Genomic DNA, 12,346 nt, shown 5'->3' with positions numbered 1-12,346 from the left:
GCACTTTCTTTTCTCCCTGGGGGACAGTGGAACCTACATATAAGAAGTGGGTTTAAATTGAGGGCAGCCCGAAAGCAGGAAATGTTTACTACACCCCGCTAACCCTGGCTATTTTCAGCTTTTCAGGAAAAGCAGAAAACCGACGTCTTACTACTCTCTCTGCTGCTCTGTGGCCCGATTTACAAGCAGGCATTGGGAAAGGTGAGGCCAGAACGTACGGTGGGTTTTGGACACATGTTTTGATGGCCTTTTCAAAGCAAAGCCTTTGCTCCTGGACAGTGGCAGCTCAGGAGCCAGGGGACCTCTGTCAGTCCCAGACAATGGGTTAACAGAAGGCCGGGGCACCGAGGGACCCTGAAAGGTCAAGAGCCTGGACGTGCCCCACCTCCAGCACGTTCTGTGGAACCACTCACCGGGTGAGGAGCCGGGATGTCTGAGCTCTGGCCCTGCCCCGTCTTTGCTCCTGGCAGAGCTTCGAGCAGATCTTTCAACTTCTGTGACTCAGTTTACTCAACTGCCAAATGGAGATAATCACGTGGAGCTCAAAGGACTTTTGTAATACTCTAATGAGTGTTTATAAACCACTTTGTAGGAGTTTATGGTTATTTGAGCTGGGAAAGGAATTACAAATTATTCGGGAGTAAACAGTATTTAGAATCTGGCTTTTCAACAGTCAACAGGTTTTCCTGGATGTCTATGAGACCGTCATAATAGGACACCCTGAGGTCCCGTGGTGCAAACTGGTTTCATTCAAAGTATCTCTCCTCCCCGAGAAGCATATTACATGCTTCAGGAGGGCCATTCATCTGCATTGCGTGCCTTTCACTCCACACCAGCTAACAGAACAGCTGGCTTCAGAATGGAAGCCAGACGCCCAAGTTTTGCTTTTTGGTCGTTTTGTTTTGTTTTGTTTTGTTTTGTTTTGTTTTGTTTCTTAGGGATCAGAGATGAAGAGGCAATGGAGAATTCTCCCCAACTACATCCAAAGTGCCACACACTTCCAAGAAAATTTGTACCGCACATGATATTAATAGATAATCCTTCACAGAGAAATATAAAAGTCTGTCCCAATGAAGTTTGGAATAGAAAAGATAGAGCCCAGGGGCGCCTGGGTAGCTCAGTCGGTTAAGCATCCGACTCTTTTCTTTCCAATTTTTTTTTTCCATTTTTTTTTGAGAGACAGAGTGAGACGGAGCATGAGCGGGAGAGAGGCAGAGAGAGAACGAGACACAGAATCTGAAGCGGGGTCCAGGCTCCGAGCCTCAGCACAGAGCCCGACGCGGGGCTCGAACCCACAAACCGTGAGATCACGGCCTGAGCTGAAGTCGGACGCTCAACCGACTGAGCCACCCAAGCGCCCCAAGCATCCAACCCCTGATCTCTGCTCAGGTCACCATCTCATGGTTCATGGAATTGATCCCGCGCTGACAGCGCAGAGCCTGTTTGGGATTCTCTCTCTCCCTCTCTCTCTCTCTGCCCCTCCCCCACTTGTGCATGCTCTCTCCCTCTTTTTCTCTCTGTCAAAATAAATAAACATCAAAAAAGAAAAAAAGAGAAGATAGAGTACTGACGTGTAGGGAGGCAACGAATAAAATACGGCGAGTCCCTGCACCAAGCTATGTGTTTCCGTCTGCCCGTTCTCCTCTGTGTTTGCACAACTTTGTGAGTGTAGATATCACCGCCTCCACTTTACCGATGGAAGAGAAAGCTAAGAAAGGTAAGCTGCCGGGGCGCCTGGGTGGCGCAGTCGGTTAAGCGTCCGACTTCAGCCAGGTCACGATCTCGCGGTCTGGGAGTTCGAGCCCCGCGTCGGGCTCTGGGCTGATGGCTCAGAGCCTGGAGCCTGTTTCCGATTCTGTGTCTCCCTCTCTCTCTGCCCCTCCCCCGTTCATGCTCTGTCTCTCTCTGTCCCAAAAATAATAAACGTTAAAAAAAAAATTTAAAAAAAAAAAAAAAAAAAGAAAGGTAAGCTGCCTCATGGCAAAGTCACACACGCAGTCAGTGTGCGGCGGAGCTCATGTTCACGCCCACATAAATCGTCTCTTCTGCCGTTTCGTTATTGTGGTTGTTGCGCACCACCATCATCGACGCCCCCTCACTACATACGCACGCGCTGCACAGATGTCCCAAACCTGGTCACGTTCCCTTGCCCAACAATCAATGCCTTCAAGCTACCAAGTCACATAGGCAGGATGTGGAGGGATAGATAGGGCAAACGTTGGCACTTCCTGGCTTTTCTTGGGTTGGCCAAAGGAGAAGGGGCTCAGGACTTTGAATATTGGTAGAAAAGCCAACCTGAGTTCTTGTTTTGCCCTCCGTTTCAAAGGCCAGCCTGATTCTTGGCCAAACAATTTGCAACCTCTTTCCCTGGGCAGCATGAGTCAGGGCTTCCTACCCCTGACCCACACGTAGAAGAAGGAAGACATGGGGAAATGGGACGCATCTTCTTGGGAGATAGCGTCCCTGTCCAAAAAGCATTTTCATATCGGTGATTCCATTTAGGTCTAAAAGAGCGAGAAGTCTCTGAAAGGAGTTGGGGGCGGGAAATGACCAGAAGGAGACAGGTCCAGAGCATTTCCCACAAACCACTCAGCCCGGCCCCCAAGACCCACCATGAGCTGACAACAAATTTCCGTTCCCATCGTAGGGTTATCTATTCAGATTCACTCGACAAACTTTTACCGGGAATCCCTGCCCTATTCTAAGCATAAGGTCTACAGCAGGGTGTGAAGGACTGGTCCTTGGCCTCAAGGAGGCTATAATCTAGAAGGGAAAAGGAAAAATGATATCCATTCAAGAAAAATTAATTTAAAGAAGAGATGAACAAAGTACCTTTGGAAGAACATTCCATTCTTCTCAGCTGAACCAGACTCTTCATGGCTCAAAAAAATTCCTGTAAGTTCTCAGCTCCAAGCCTTGGGTCTGGCCACCCTCTCTGCCTGGGGTGTCTTCCAGGCTCCCGCTCCCTTTGGTTTAAGGTGCTCCCCACCCCCGGCTTATCCTGGCCACTGCCTCCTCCAACAAGCCTTTCAGCATGACCCACACTCTCTCCTTTGAACTCTTACGGCTCTTAGCTAGTATCTCCTTTATGACACCTCCTATCTTCCACACAGTTAGCTTGTCTTAAGGCCCACATAGCATTGTTCCCCCCCCCCCCCGCCCCACTTAAGGGCAGGGACTATATCTTACCCAGGGTAGAAACTCAATACATACTTATGGAATTTAATTAGATCCCACTGAAAATCCTAACAAGTAGAATAATGCGGAAACTTAATTGTATCTACTGCCATTAAAAGATTCCTATTACAGAGTATTGTTGACTTTAAAAGCGGGTAACCAGGGGCACCCGGGTGGCTCAGTCGGTTGAGCATCTGGCTCTTGATTTCAGCTCAGGTCATGATCCCAGGGTCGTGGGATCGGGCCCTGCATCGGGCTCTGAGCTGAGCGTGGAGCCTGCTTAGGAGTCTCTCTCTCTCTCTCTCTCTCTCTCTCTCTGTCTCTCTCTGCCCCTCCTCCTTGCTCATGCTCGCTCTCTGTTTCTCTAAAAAAGGTAATTTTAAAAAGCAGGTAACCAGATAGAATGCATAGCCCGTCACCATTTATGTAAATACAGGTGCGTATTGTTTTAATCAGGCCAGAAACACAGCCCATCCCATGCGGCTCCTATAAGGGGGCTTCAGTGAAGGGACCAATTTAAGAGCTGTGGACAGTTCAGTGAACACACGGGTTGGTGACACCCAGACCAGGGGGGGAAGCAATGGGGGGGGGGGGGAGAGGCAATGACCCCATGAGCATGAAGAACAAGGAGGGGATAGTGTATCCTGGGCCTGCTTAGGACAGGAGCCGTGCCGGCGAGGCCAGAGGCAGGGACTGAAGTCAGGACGGACAGACGACCACTGGGAAGTCGTTGGGGAGGAGTGTACTGATTTCTCTTCCTTCCACGGGCTTCATTCCGGCCAGTGCCTCACGTTGGTGGCACATAACAGGAAGCTGGGCTAGGGTGTGCAGAGGAGCCTGGCATCTGCCATGATGGGTCAGCCTCCTGCGCAGAGCAGGGCAGAGAAACGGCCCGGGGGCTCCCTGAAACTCTACAGACACACACAGGGGGGAGTCAGAAACGACGTGTGCTGGGAAACACACGGAGGTGGCTTATGAAGCGTTTCCTTATCTCCTTAATTTATTTTTTCTACGATGGGCATATGTTGTTTCTATAATCAAGGGGGAGAAGCAGGGTCTTTCATTTAACACTCTGACCTTCTATGATTCCACGCAGGCAATTAAAGAAAATTGACTTGGAGCGCCTGGGTGGCCGGTTGAGGGTCTGACTCTTGATTTCAGCTCAGGTCATGATCTTAAGGTTCATGAGTTCGAGCCCCGGGTGGGGATCTATGCTAACAGTAAGGAGCCTACTTGGGATTCTCTCTCCCTCTCTGCCCCTCCCCCAGTCATGCACACCCATGCTCTCTCTCTCTCTCTCTCAAAATCAATAAATAAACCTAAAAAAATTAAATGGACTGAGTGGGCATATTTAATAAATAGTGATCTGGGCTTAAAAATCTCCTTAATACTTTTTCAATCTCTAACTTAGAAAGTCAAAATCATACTTAACACTGCATATATTCATTCACTGACTGATTTATTCATTCAACAAATATTTTTGAACATGTCCTATGTTGGACCCAGGAAATAAGGCCAGGCAGATACAGCCTGCGTGCACAAAGCCTAAAATCTGGCAGAGTGAATAGGCGTGGAACACGAAACTATCTGACACAAGGGAAGGGTCCCAGGTGACAGGTGAAAGGGTGCTTGGGGGGGGACCCACCCCCCCCAGGAGACACACAGTGGTGCCTGGATACTCCATTTGGTGGCCTCTTTCCTTGTCCTAAGAAAGGGCATGGGGAACTGCTTCCTACCATCACGTTAGGTAATATCATTTTTTTCCCCTCTGAAGGGTCAGAGGGACAAAACCCATCAGTGCCTCCATTTCTACTGGGCTGGCTGTCCAAACAGACTGGGTCTAGGCAGCGTGAAAATGAACTTAGATAAAAGCTCATTTTATTTTTTTTTAAGTTTATTTATTTTGAGGGACAGAAAGAGAGAGGGAGAGAGAGAGAATCCCAAGCACACTCCACGCTATCAGCACAGAGCGTGACGCGGGGCTTGAATTCCTGAACCTCGAGATCGTGTCCTGAGCTGAAATCGAGAGTCAGACACTTAACTGACTGAACCACCCAGGCGCCCTACTAAAAGCTCATTTTAAAAATCAACAAACTACGGGCCTGTGGGCGGTTCATCGGGTTAAGCTTCTGGAATGGATTTTGGCTCAGGTCGTGATCCATGTTCTTGGGTTCGAGCCCAGGCTGAGCACAGAGCCTGCTTGTGATTCTTTCTTTGTCGGTTTCCTGATCTCTCTCTCTCTTTCTCTCTCTTAAAATAAACATTTAAAAAAATTTTTTAATGTTTATTTATTATTGAAAGACAGAGACAGAGCACGAGCAGGGAAGGGGCAGAGAGAGAGGGAGACACAGAATCTGAAGCAGGCTCCAGGCTCTGAGCCATCAGCACAGAGCCCGACACGGGGCTCGAACTCACGGACCGCGAGATCGTGACCTGAGCTGAAGTCGGACGCTCAACCAACTGAGCCACCCAGGCGCCCCTAAATAAACATTTTTTTTTTTAAATCAACAAATGAAGCAGGTATTTCATAAACATGATGCCAAACCACAGAGCTCGTAGATGAGTGAGCTGTCCCCAGCCCTCGTCACACAGAACCCCGTCCTCATTCCTACGATCCTCTTGCCGTGTGACCCCACCCGGGATGCAGGCCTCTGCCCCGCTGGGCCTGGCGTTTCAAGGGTTTGTCACTGTATGCACCTTGGCTCTCCTCTGTATTAGCAGCTCCCATATTCTCAAATAGGGGACCTCTTTTCAGACCCCCCAAAATATGGCAGACTCACATGTGATAATGGTTGTATGTTTACCACTTCTTGATCAAGAAAATACAGCATGACAAAAGCCCGTAAAGAATTTAGGTATGCCGGGGCGCCTGGGCGGCTCAGTCGGTTAAGTGTTCCGACTCCCATTCAGGTCATGATCTCGCGGTTCACGAGTTCGAGCCCCGCATCGGGCTCTGTGCTGACCGCTCGGAGCCTGGAACTGGATTCTGGATCCGCTTCGGATTCTGTGTCTCCCTCCTTCTCTGCCCCTCCCCCACTCTCATTCTCTCTCTCTCTCTCAAAAATAAACATTAAAAAAAAAAAAGTATGGGTGTAGTGGCTTCACCAAATCATGGGATTAAGGGTCATTTTGGTTTCTCCTTCTTTAATTTTGTTACTTTCCCCATTTCCAACTACTATATTGCTGCTCTTATCCTAAAAATATATATATGCTTTATTTAAATGCTTTGTAAACTGTAAGCGCTTTCTGTGAGGCTGTCTCCTCATCTGTGGGGTGGGGACGAAAACAGCACAGAGCTTCTAGGGCTGCTATGGAAATGTACAAGTCATCACGTTCTCGCAGAGGGACTGCTATGCAGTCAGGATGGAAAGCACTCAACACGGCGTCTGGCATCTAGAAAACATCCATGACTTCATTTCTTGGTTTGTTGACTGACTGACGGATTGTTCCTGCTATCGAAGCAGGAGAATCACAGAGAGACCGCCCTGCCCTGGGGATCACAGCCCAGTCTCTCAACTTTGTTTGGACAGCTCCCCGCGGGCGCATTGGGGACAGTCCGGTCCGTCCCCCCCGCCAACAAGAAAACGAAATCACAGGTCAGGACCCCAACCCCAACACGGTCAGGATGCTGGCTGCTCGGAAGCTGAAAAGCAGCCAGCACCATCCGGGGCGGCACGTTTAGGTCTGGATAATCCTCTTTAGGGACAGGTGCTGTTTTAGCACTGGCAGTCTCCACCCGAACCCAGCTTGCCCCGTGGGCTTGCGCAAGGGGACTTGACTTTTAAGGCAGGTCTCCTTGCCTTTGCAAGCGGAGGGGAAATGAACCGATGTTGACTGAGAATATTCCAGTACTCTGGCAATACGCCAGACTGTGCAAGGTGCTTTTTCCTACTTTATTTCATTTCAGGTGACAGCAACTCTATGAGACAGACATGGTCATCTCCTATTTTTCAGATGAAGAACCTGATGGTCAGCAAATATAAGAAATGTGCCCAGAGTCAAAGAGCTTGTAAGAGGCCAGCCTGGAATTTTAACTTTGGTCCAGTTAATTCAGAATCCTACACGCCGCTGTCCTAATCGCACAGACTTGGAGAGGTCACTCTGAACGCTGATCCTAATCTGCAAAGCCCTTTCCTGTCTTCAAAGGGGAGAGTCCACAAAACCTGAGGCATTGGGCACTTTTCTCCTTCCTTCTTCAGCATCTTTACCCCCACCCCCCGACTGGCAAAGACAGATGACCTGCCCAAACAGGAAGGTTCATCTGGGGGCAGAGAGACCCTTGGTCGGTATGAGACATTCTTTGATCAAAATTTAATGTGCATGAGAAGCACCACTGACTGATCTCATTGGTTAAGGGACTCAACTCCAATAGCAAATTGAAGGAAGCATGTGTGCCAAAGAAAATCCTTTTCAAAAAGAGGGATGTAGGGCGCCTGGGTGGCTCGGTCAGCTGAGCATCCGACTCTTGATTTCAGCTCAGGTCACGATCTCAGGGTTCTGGGATCGACTTCTGCTCAGCATGGAGCTACTTAAGATTCTGTCTCTCTCCCCCACTCTGCCCCCTCTCTTCTTGCTCACTCTCTCTCTCTCTAAAATAGAATTAAAAAAATAAGGATGTATGGTGGTGATTTGTCTCAAATAAATGAAAACCAATTGTGAGCTTTAAAAAATCTTTTAAGGCTAAGTGATAGGAATCAAGCCTATCACTCAGTACTTATAGACCCACGATTGAACTCTGCCATCACCGCCCCCTCCCTCCTAACTGGCATCTACTGAGGTCAACTATAATTCTCAAGCCAGCATGTGCTAGAAAAATAATTAACTCCTTTATCAGCAGAGATTGGAAATTTCCTAACTCCGCCGAACCACAAAATATTAGCTCATTAAGTGTCATCATTTAGAGATGATGAAAAAGAGGCCAGGGAGTCGAGTGCCTTCCCAGAGTCTTTTTTGCAGGGACTTCAGGGATGTCGGTGTCTAGGGGGAATCAAGGTCACAGAATACGTAACTGTCGGGCACCCCAATAATTTAATTCAGTACGAGTGAAAATGACTTCACTTCTTGGTGGGGACCCCGCATTTCCTTAGGTAGCAATGCAATAATCCAGGCCATAGAAGTGGGCTTGGAAGCCACAAGGAAGAAATGGGGAGAACGGTGGAGTCCACCTGCCTTGTCTACACTCTCCCTGAAGAGAGCAGACTGGACTGTCCACAGACCACAACACTCTCGGACGGCAACTTCCAATCCCAAAGCCAGCGAGACTCACTACTGATGTGCTTTGTCAAATCTGTCAGCTTGGAGACGTTCTAAAAGATCAAGTGAACTGTAAGACGGCTGGGGTTTGGCCCTTTTGAGGGACGGCCCAGAACGTATTTGGGCAACGTGAGTCCTTAATTCCGAAAGTTAAAATTATTCTAAGTCCCGGGGATGTCAGGTACAGCATGGTGACTACAGTTAATGACACTGTACTGCATATTTGAAAGTTGTTAAGGGAATAAGTCTTAAAAGTTCCCATCATCACAAGAAAAAAGAAAAAAAAAGAAACCTCTGTAATTATGTGTGGTGAAAGATGTGAGTTAGGTTTATTGTGGTGATCGTTTCGCAATACATACAAATATCGAATCATTATGCATACGTGAAGCTAAAATCATGTCGTATGTCAGTGCCTGAACATAAAATAAGGTAACTCTGTGATTTCCATGATGGACAGGCACTCAAATAACCCAAAGGGCAGATAATAATATAGTAAAAGTTGTCAGACCTGAAAACGAGGCTATGATGTTTTATATAGAAGCTTTGGCTTTCAAATTATACGTTTAACTAGATCAACACATAAATTGTCTCCTGGTTGAAAGCATCCGACACGGAACGGATGTGACCATGTGCATCCTGGGTGACATCAAGACCCTCCGTGTGACGGAGGAAACACTGGTGCCCTGGATGAAGCACCGAGCTGGATAAATCCGGCTGTCTGATTGATGAGCCCCGATCGGTGCTTTCTGTGAGGCTGTCTCCTCATCTGTGAGGTGGGGACGAAAACAGCACAGAGCTTCTAGGGCTGCTATGGGAACGTGTAAGTCACCACGTTCTTGCACAGGGGCTGCTATGGAGTCAGGATGGAACGCACTTAACACGGCGTCTGGCGTCTTAGAAAACATCCGTGACATCATTTCTTGGTTTGTTGACTGACTGATCGATTGTAACTCACCGGAAAACAGACAGATGTTTGTTTGGAGTATGAACAGGGTTGAAGTGTTGTCCTTCATCACTCCCTATGGTTCTCTGCACCAGTCGGTTGAGTAAGTGCCCCGCCTGACTCAGCAGCGATTCTGTGTCAGTGCCATCTGTGGCTTCCCTCGGTGTGGACGGACAGCACCTTGCACTGTTGTGCGTGCAAACTCACACCCCCGTTTATATTAGAACACAATGCTAGGGGCGCCTGGGTGGCTCAGTCAGTTAAGCATCCGACTCTTGGTTTCGGCTCAAGTCACGATCTCATGGTTCGTGGGTTCGAGCCCCGCATCGGGCTCTGCGCTGACAGTGTGGAGCCTGCTTGGGATTCTCTCTCTCTCCCCCCCCCCCCCCCCGCCGCCTCTGCCCCTCCCTTGCTCGCTCGCTCTCAATAAATAAATAAATAAATAAATAAATAAACTTTAAAAGAAAAAGAACACAGTGCTAACCCCCCGACCCGCTGCCAGCGTTTGGTCACACGGAGGAGACTGCTCCCAGAATTCCAAAGAGTAAATTGAGAGCCTTTTAAGGAAAAGTCTGTGGAATATAAAATAAAAATGCCTTCGGGGATCGACCTACAGCGATACCTCCAGGTGTGGCGGGGAGGAGAGGACTCACTTGGGGCAGACTGCTGGACTAATGGAGCTCGTGAGCGTGTTAATCGGTGGGGGAAATGCTTCTAAACGTCATCCAGTAATGCGGCCCTTGCCTGGTCCACCGAGACGCTAGGTGCCAACACCTCCGTGTAACTGAACGCAGAACCGCCGAGATTCCAGACCCTCAACACGCCCGCCAGAGATGCCGTGTATGCATCCAAGCGCATCAGTGAATCCTTCTAGGATAGTCTCTCCTCTGGTGTCCAAGCCAAAGAGAAAACCTGTTCCCAGACCGAGCAGGGCTTTCAGAAACTAGGTGACTATTCACCAAGGAGACATTGAGGACATTTGCCTGCAAATGATTGTGATAGAAAAGAATCAATTAGGGCCCCATCTGCAGTTCGTTAATACGATCCGTTGGAAAAGGAGGCCAGATTCACCAAGTCAGTCCGAAAGGCTAAAAATAGGACTAATGTGAGCCTGGCCCAGTGCACTGAAGGCAATAAAAAGATCTCTACATCTGCTAGAGCAGGAGTCCCTGGACGCTCCCTGACTCTTTACTACTTATCCTCAGTGGTAATTGGGAAGGGAGGCATTTATCTGCTTTCCAGAAAAAGCAAAAAAGATTCCATGAGGATCACTGTGGCCAAAAATATCATCCTGTGCTGATGCAGGAGAATCAACAGAGGTTGTTTTCTTATAGCACAAATCTCCTTCTAAATTGTCCGAAGGAATACATCTCCCTCGAAAAGATTTACGAGTCCCTTGGGCAGCAATTGCCAAGATGCGGTGGGGCAACGATCATGCCTTTTTTTTTTTTTAAAGGAGTTTATTTATTGTGATGTGTTTATTCCAAAGAATATAAACACACCCAACCTGTGACTCCAAGGCTTTGCCGTCTGCAGAGATGGAAAAAAGGGAATCAGAAGGTGGCACACGAACGTCTGAAAACTGGAAGATAGTCTCCTAGGGCCGAAGCCGGTTGGGTCCCCATGGCTTGGACAAGTGATGTGTGCACAGAATCATTTTCACAGCCTCGCTGAACACAGAACCAGTGAGATCTCCAAATGCCCAGTGAAAACCCGCAAAGTTGCAAGGACCACTTGGTTTTCTCCCTCCATTAAGAAGTCTTCATCCAAATGACCTGAGCGACAGTGTAGGATTCCTTTTCGGATCACCAATCTCTGGGCCCAGATCTCTGAAGTTGAACCAAGCGTACCCCATGCCCCGGAGGGGACAAGAAAGAGCGTTTTACCTTTTTAAGCCAGCTAGAGGCTATGGGCACAAGGAAGGAGTTCCTGAAGACGTTTGACAGCTTACTCCACCCCCAGGCCCTTATTCTCATTTTTTGGACCACAGCCATTCACATCCTGGGATGTTGAGGGGATGCCCCGGTAGGAGGCACGTGGACCCTGGGTGCACCCGGATGGGACTGTGATTTCAGAGGACACCTGAAATCTGGTAGGGAGGTCAGCGTGGGGAGTGAGCCATCAACTCACACGGAGAAAAGAGGGGTTTGATGCCTTCTTACTTCTCACTCAACCTCTCATCGCTGGTTAAAGAAACTGTGGCTCATTCCACGATGGAATACTATTGAGTTAGAGCAGATGCGGAAGCAGAGGAAAAGAGAAAGGAGTTGTGGAATAACACGTTAGCATGATTTGCTTCTGTGCAAAAGGAGAGGACTTAAATATGCTTGTGTATAAACGTAGAGTGTTTCTGGAAGGATTTACCGAAAGCGTTAACGATAGTTGCTTATCCAACGACGGTAAGAGAGGGGGCACCGAGTGTGGGGAGAAGGCTTTTAAGTTCCACTTTAGAGCCATCTGTGTGTTGGCAATTTTTGCAATGATCTCTACCGCTTTGATAACAAAGGCCTTTTCAAAGAGAGCAAACAGTGGGAAAATAGTCCAAAGCTTGCGTCGATGCCCCCGGAATTTTAGTCCATGGGACGTTCGGTAGAGCAAGCGGTTCACTTGCATTTACAACATAATCACAGTACGTAATGCACGTTACCTAATAATCATCACGACGGAGACCAGCATTCCCCTATTAACCACGATCCAGCACGCACGTTGCATAACAGTCTCACGTAAGAAACCTCTTTCTGCAGAAGCACAGGATGGACACGTGGGCATGAGCTTGGATCGCCCCGGCTCCAGCTGATGAGACAGCCCCTGTCCCTCTGGCTGTAATCACAGACCCCGATCCACGTCAGGCACTGGCTGAGTCGCATCGCAGACATCAGCTCTCGTCTTCCTGGTAACTCTCGGCTGTTGGTTCCACGTCTCTGTTTACAGACGAGGAAATCGAAGCTTTGAAAGTTTACCCCAGTATTGTGA

General features: G+C 48.5%; 1 long non-coding RNA gene across 2 annotated transcripts in view; it reads right to left on the bottom strand.

Annotated features, from left to right (window-relative positions):
* LOC147575784 (uncharacterized) overlaps positions 1–12,346 on the bottom strand; it is a 147,770-nt gene that overhangs the window by 6,327 nt on the left and 129,097 nt on the right. Inside the window, exon 12 of one of the 2 annotated variants that reach the window (XR_015241553.1) lies at positions 9,828–12,294. The exons of the other annotated variant lie outside the window; for it this stretch is intronic. This is a non-coding gene — a long non-coding RNA (uncharacterized LOC147575784). Of the gene's footprint in view, positions 1–9,827; positions 12,295–12,346 lie in introns of those variants that run through there. 2 annotated transcript variants of the gene reach the window in all.

Source organism: Puma concolor, chromosome D2 (genome assembly GCF_028749965.1).
Source record: "Puma concolor isolate L17-30 chromosome D2, mPumCon1.1.hap2, whole genome shotgun sequence".
Lineage (NCBI taxonomy): Eukaryota > Metazoa > Chordata > Mammalia > Carnivora > Felidae > Puma > Puma concolor.
Note: the sequence above shows the minus strand (reverse complement) of the source record. Positions and strands in the feature narration are given on the sequence as shown.